Source organism: Tupaia chinensis, unplaced genomic scaffold (assembly GCF_000334495.1).
Source record: "Tupaia chinensis unplaced genomic scaffold, TupChi_1.0 Scaffold000248_1, whole genome shotgun sequence".
Lineage (NCBI taxonomy): Eukaryota > Metazoa > Chordata > Mammalia > Scandentia > Tupaiidae > Tupaia > Tupaia belangeri.
This window is the reverse complement of record NW_006159726.1, coordinates 2,646,513-2,654,162: the sequence shown is the minus strand read 5'-3', so window position 1 is coordinate 2,654,162 and position 7,650 is coordinate 2,646,513. Positions and strand designations below refer to the sequence as shown.

General features: G+C 35.8%; 1 pseudogene; it reads right to left on the bottom strand.

Moving 5' to 3' along the window:
• The window catches only part of LOC102494348 (tigger transposable element-derived protein 1-like), a 32,475-nt pseudogene that overhangs the window by 3,123 nt on the left and 21,702 nt on the right, over positions 1 to 7,650 (bottom strand).

The window sequence follows — 7,650 nt, the reverse complement described above, 5'->3', positions numbered from 1 at the left end:
GGAATGAAATAACATTCATCTTCTTGGATATTGCCATCAGAACTCTTAGGTGATCAAGTGCACTGTCAATAAGCAGTAATCTTTTCAAAGGAATCTTACTTTCTGAGCAATGGGTCTCAATGGTGGGCTTAAAATATTCAGTAAACAGTGCTATAAACATATAGGCTGTCATCCAGGCTTTGTTGTCCCATTTATAGAGCACAGGCAGAGTAGAGTTAGCACAATTCTTAAGGGTCCTAGGATTTTCTGAATGATTAAGTATTAATTAACTTCATCTTAAAATCACCAGCTGAGGAAGTCACCATATTCTTTGAAGCTTTGATGCCAGGCATTGACTTCTCTCTAGCTATGACGGTCCTATATGGCATCTTCTTCCAATAGAAAGCTGTGTTGTCTATGCTGAAAATTTGTTGTTTAGTGTAGCCACACTCATCAATTATCTTGACTTTATCTTCTTTATAACCTGTTGCAGCTTCTTCATCAGGACCTGCTACTTCAACTTGCATGTTCATGTTACAGGAATGGCGTCTTCCCTTCAACGTCATGAAACAACCTCTGCTAGTTTCAAGCTTTTCTTCTACAGCTTCCTCTTCTCTCAGCCTTCATAGAGTTGAAGAGAGCTAGAATCTTGCTCTAGATTAGTCTTTGGCTTAAGGGAAATGTTGTGGCTATTTGGTCTTTTATTCAGACCATTAAAACTTTCTCCACATCAGCAATAAGGTTGTTTTGTTTCCTTATCATTAGTGTATTCACTGGAGCAGCATTTTCAATTTCTCTTAAGAACTTTTTTGCATTCACAGCTTGACTGTTTGGTCCAAGAAGCCTAGCTTTCAGCCTATTTTGCCTTCTACATGCCTTTCTCAACAGGCTTAAACATTTCCAGTTTTTTATTTAAAATGAAAGTCTTCCTTTCACTTAAATATGTAGAAACTATTGTAGGATTGTTAATCGATCTAATTTCAATATTCTATCTCAAGGCACAAGGAGGTCTGAGAAGGAGAAGAGAGGAAATGGCCAGTAGGCAGAGCAGCCTGAACTCATACAACATTTATCAATTAAGTTTGCTGTCTTGTATGGGCATGGTTAATGGCATCCCTAAACAATTACAGTAGTGGTACATCACAAATCGCTGATCTACAGATCACCATAAAAGATATAATAATGATAATAAACTTTGAAATACTATAAGAATTAGCAAAATACTGAAATATTGAATGAGCACACGCTGTTGGAACAATGGTGCCAATAGATTTTCTAAACACAGAGTTGCCACAAACCTTCAATTTGTAATAAATACAATATTTGTTAATGCAAAAAGTCGAGGTACAATGAAACAAAGTGTAACTTTATAAGCTTCAATCATCTAGCCCTTCTGTGTGTCTTAATGTTTTGTGTGTTCCTATGTGTATACAGAACAGTTTTCTCCCACTAATCTGTTTTATGTTAATTTAATTCATTGCCCAGCCAAAGAACTTACGATGGTGAAGGGAAGCCATCCTCCCACCCCAACCAAACAACTCATTGTGACCACAAAATACAAGTAAGTCAAATGCTAAGTAGTAGCACAGCAAATCCTATATTGAGAAGAAAGATTCTGAAGATACAACTCATCTTATCCAGAGCTAAAAAATTTCAAAGCTTATCAAATGAGGTGAACAAAGAGGGAAAAAGTCATTTTTTTCATTTGTTACATTTTCTTGAGTGAAAACCCAAGAAGAGATAGCTGTCCATGTTATAATTGAAAGCTGCTTTGCTTGGAGACAACCAAAAGCAAATTGTCATTACTCAAGTGAAACCTAAGGTGACATAACACTGTAAATATAGAGAAATGTTGAGGAAGGAAAAAACCTGCCAGATTTTATGGGAATCAGTATAAGGGCCTGAGAATCCGTAAGAGAATGACTCTTTTTTCTGACATTAAGAAAACAAGATTATTCTCTGTCCCTGAAAAACTGGATTTTTTCTGTCTGTCAAGGTTCCCATAGGCTCTTGGTGAATCTGTAGCTGTCTCTTTTCTGAAAACCAGCTTTTTCTGCTTTACATTTCTTCATGATTTGGCTTTATAAAGTTTTGACTTCAACTCAGCAATTTCTAGCTAATTGGTTCACTATAAGAGGATCAGATAGATAGTAGAAGGGAGGGGTTTGTGAAGGGGTCTAGGGGGAATGGGATAGTTTCCAGAAGAAGACAAGGTAATGGGCTGATAAGCTCTTTTCTACTATGCATCATCATTCCAAAATCATGATATGTGTTTAGAATTCTGACTTCCAGCTGAAATCTGACTCAGAGTTTATGTTTATTTCAGGGAAATCAGAAACAAATTTAGAGAGCCAGAATAAACTGGGGACTATATGCAGAGAGAAGAACAATATTTCTTCTGAGTTCTCACATGCTGGCATAGCAAATGAATTTGTTGATAAAAGACATTTTTCAATAAAATGCCAAAAATAATAAATGAAAAATTCTTTCTAGTGGCTTTATTAAGTAACTTTAGCAGTCAAGGTCAGGCAATTCAGAAGAGATTTTTCATGATTCCTTACCTGCAGAAAGAAAAACACTACTAAAAACAAAAACAAACAAACCAACAAACATCCCTAATATAAGGACAGTATACAAAGACTGATCCAGGCAGCTCAAAAGAAAGCCATGTCTTTCATTGAATATGCTCACCACAAGGTTAGAGAAACTTCCTTATGGAAATGCCTTGGTGTGTAATTATTCTCCCAATGATTACATTTCCTTTAAATTAAGAAATACTTTCTCGGGGCCAGCAGGTGGTATAGTGGTTGAGGCACTGGTCTCCCACATGGCTGATTATGGTTCAATTCTTTGACCTGCAAGCTTGAAACTCATGCAGGATGCATGTGCGTGTGTTCTCCAAATCCTAAGGGGACAATGGAGGAGAAGGGATTACAACATGGTCATTCCCCATGAAGGGTGATTTTTCACTTTCTCTCTTCTCTGTCTCTCTAGCAAACTCACATGCAAAAATCTATCTAAAAAAAAAAGAAAAGAAAAAAATAAATTCTTTCTTATATAAGACACTGTGAGGGTTGGCAGGTTTGCATGGTAATGTGCTGGACTCCCACATGGTCTACCGTGGTATGAGTCTTGTTATTAGTGGTTTGCTTTTTCACTCTCATTCTCTCCCTGTCTCACTCTAATGATAATAATAAATAAAAATAAATAAATAATATTAGAAGACACTGTGAAAATGGATATATTTGTTTCAAAACAGAAGCCAATATATATGATACGGTTAATATCCACTAAATGACTATGTCAGTTAAAGATAAAAAGAATTTGATTGTTATAAAAATAATGATCTGTGCTACTGATGGCCATTTTCTCCAGCCTGGGAACAAGGCATAAGAAGTGACTATTTCAATCATCAAAATTAACTTGGGAAAAACAGGAAACATAAATGTTAAAATCAGACCTATGAAAGCTCTTCAAAAAGTTCACAGAAATATGTATTACAAAGAAAACAAAAAACTATGCATGGATTTCAATTTTTTTCTGCCAAAATAAACTTGTACTTTTACTCCATTTTTCAATGTACTTTTTTTAAGCCCACTCACATGCAGTTCCTGATGTAATATGATGAAAAAAAATAATAAATAGCATAACCATGGTAAATTCTTGCAACAAAATATTTAACTTGAAATGTTCAAACCTAAAGATATTATTTTTTGCTTTCAGGAAACACAGGAAATAGAACAATAGAGTCTAATCATAACAAAGAAACAAACCTTTAGAAACTGGAACATTCCAAGAATAACTGGCCTGATATTTTTTAACAAGTCAGTGTCATGGAGAAAGGGTATGACAGACATTGTAAATTAAAATACTTTAAAGGCCTCATAAACAAATAGAATGTGTAGTCTCAAAAAAAAAAAAACCTGTAGAAGAGATTTTCAGGACAATTGTAAAAAATGTGAAAATAGGCCAGGTATTAGACAATATTAGGAAATAGTTAATTTTATTAAATGTGATAATGATATTATGGTTATATAGAAGTATATCCTCCTAAAAGATGTAAGCAAGCATTTTGGAATGAAATATCATCAAGTCTACAATTTATTTTTAAATGCTTCAGTCACAGATAGATAAAGACAATATGGGAAAATAGAAAAAAATATATCTAGGTTTTAGATATATGGATTCATTATGCTATTTTGCCTAAGTCTGAAAGTTTTCAAAATAAAAAAAAGTAAATTAAAGGAATCCAATATTGCATAAGCTATTAAATCCTAATGAGAAATTTAGATAAGCAAAGAATATTGGGATTAGATAAATGCAGCAACTATTAGTTTCATTTTCATTTTATCCATCAATGAATCCATAATCTTCCATTTTGTTAAGTAAACTCAACAAATATTACAAATAGCTCTGGGATTGTATTCCTTCTTTTCTTCATAAGTTTGCATTACTTTCTTACTCAAAAGGAAAAACATGCTGATTTTCACTTTCATGAAATATTTTATCATCAACTTCACAAAAGTGGAAGTTAAAATATGGCAGGTATCCTTAAATCCATTGCAAAAGTTAATGTGCTATGAACATAAATGTGCATTATTATTCTGTTTACTGAAACACTCGAGCATGTCATTGGTGGTTTTATAATCTGAAAATAAGTGATCATTTTGGAAAGAAATGTTGGCTGTATTCATGAAATTCTTATTTAGTCCCATGCAAGAAGTCTTCTGAGATTTGAGTTTAAGCCTTTCATATTCAGCTATATTCATACCTGTCAGGTCACAGGCTGTTTCCTGTTGACAGTTTGACTGAGTTACTCACTTTCTGTCATTGATATAATTTAATCCATGTGAGTTAGGAGGTTATTTGCTTATTGTTGTGTGAGATACTACCTTGATGCAATAATGGCCTCTAAGGAGCATGCAGTCTCTCCTAGAGGCCATGGAATAGAAAGACTCCCGAACCAAATCAATGTGTACAAACTACGCCATTTATTAAATAATTGGAAACCCACAGTGAGAAGCACGGAGGGTGAGATGGGGTAGGTTCACAGACCAATAAGTGATGTGGAAGGACCATCCTGCCTGGCTCCTGAGATAGTGAATGGTCCTGTCTTTCTCTGCTTTACCAGTTTTCCCTGCTAACTGTGTGGTTATGAGACCAGAATTGAGATTCAAGCAAGTAGGCCCACAGAACAGGCCACAGACAGCAGCTAATGGCATGATTGCTGGATATTATTGGATAGACACCCAGACAAATGTGCCTGTCCACAGCTGTAGCTTGCCAATGTTGAATAGTCATGAGTTTTATCAGCATTTGCTGGACAGAGAACAAATGGGTAAGAAAGGGACTATACTCACCAATGGATGGTCAGTTTATGAAATGACATAGTTGTTGGGTATTTTTAACAACTATAACTCAGTCCTTCTCTTCCTTTCTATCTCCCAGCAGACTGTTTTTTTCCCCATAGTATATTACATTTATTCTATTTTTTTAGCATATCTTACGGGTCACTAAATTATTATATATTTAATACATCTTTGGAATTCTTCTTATGCTCTCAAGTGAGTTACTTTTTCATTATCTGTAGATAACACAGTCATATGAGTTTTGCTACTATCTTTAAGCTACTAGCTTATTACTATTTATGTTTGAGACTTCTAAAGAGTTTCAGCCATCCCATTTTTTTAGGAATTATTTATTTAATTTTTAAAATTAATTATTATGATTATTAATTTGATCAGAGAGAGACAGAAAAAGAGAGAGAGGGAAAGTGAGAAAGCATACCACCAGGTCTGGAACTTGAACTGTGGTAGGCCATGTGGGAGCTCAGCACCCTAACTACCATTCAACCTGCTGGCCCCATCCCACTTGTTTTACCATAAGACTCCTGGTAGTTAACTGAACCCATCTAAACTTAAATTTCTAATGATACATCTGTAAAATGAAGTAGAGGCAAAAGATCCTGTAGATTCAACCTTTTTTAAATTATCCATTGTTTATAATTCCCATAAAAGAATAATTTAAAATGTGTAAAAGCAGAACTAAAAAGTCTCTGTTTTCCGTATTGGTGAGTAAGTTGTAAATGTAGAGGGTATTATATTTATCCTTTTGCATTGAGTATTATCTGCCACCACAGCAATAATATTATTATTTTTTTTTGGAGAGGTTTTTGCTATAGGATGCATGCACTTGCCAGAAAGATAGAGAGAGTCAGAGAGACAGAAAGTGAGAACTCATACCCCAGGGGGGCTGGCCACACCACAATCGCTTCTTCTCCATTCTCCTCTCAGGATCTTGGGCATGCATGCACATGGGCCCAGTGTGAGTTTAAGCCACCAGGTCTGGGACTTGAATTGCGGTCAACTACATGAGTATCCAGTGACATAGCCATTAAGTCATCTGCTGGTCCCGGCAATATGATCTTATATTGTATCAAACTGCACTGTTAAACTGCTTTCAGTTTAATTAAATTGGTTGTCGCTCAAAGTACCCATATAGGGTAAATTATAAAGGTAATGATTACACCTTACAAACAGGGTCACAAACAGGGGAGATTAAGTGGCACAGGCCTGGGAGCAACATATGAAAATTTCAGAATACTGACTAGACCAATTCTTATAAAATATGTATGCTGATTACAAGGGGCACTAACTCACAGCCCATTTAGTTTTCCTCAATACATTGCTTTCTAGCCCTGATTCCACATGCAACAATCAAGCTTCCCAATCTAGAACTTTATTTTTAGTTGGGTACTCAATGTAGTCAGACAATCCTGGATGCCAGGATATTATCTGGCCAAACATGGTTTTCCATTAATATTGCTACATAGATTCCTCATAAACAATATATTCCATGCACATAGGGATAAAATCTGTTGCATTTACTATTTTATCTTCAGTGGCTTGCACTGTGTTTTGCATTGTATTAAAAGGGCACTTTGTGGGGCCAGCAAGTAGCATGGAGGTTAAAGCACTGGCTGCAGTTTGAGTCCCAGACCTGGAGGCTTAGAAATCATGCCAGGTGCGTGTGCTTGCATGCACGCCCAAAAATCCCAGAAGAAGGGATTGCAGCGTGGCCATCTTCCCAGGGGGTGATTTCTCATTTCCCCTTCTCTACTTCTCACTCTGTCTCTCTCCAGTGAGAACATGGACTCCATGGCAAAAATCTAATAACTAACTAAATAAATAAATTGCACTTTTTTAAATTAATGAATTAATAAATAAACCAGTAAGAAAATAAAACAAAACTTGAGATGGGAGGCACAATGTCCTCCCTTTTAAATGTATCTAGCAAGAAACAAATAGAAACTAATTTAGAGGGGCTAGTAGGTGGCATGGTGGTTAAGGGTGCTGGACTCCTACGTGGTTGACTGCGGTTCGAGTCCCAGACCTGGCAGTTTGCTTTCTTACTTTCTCTCTCTCTCTCTCTCTCGCTCTCTCGCTCTAGCTCTCGCTCTGTCCCTTCCTGGTTAAATAAAATAAAATAAAATAAAATAAAATAAAATAAAATAAAATAATTCTTAAAAAGAAACTAATTTAGAAATAAAGATTTCCATAATGGGGAGTCTGATGTTTTCTCTCCTTCTCCCCTTGAGACTCAGGCTCCCTTTTGTTGTCTGCTGGGTTAAGGATGATCTTTTGTAGCTGACCTGGTACCAAGAAAAAGCTA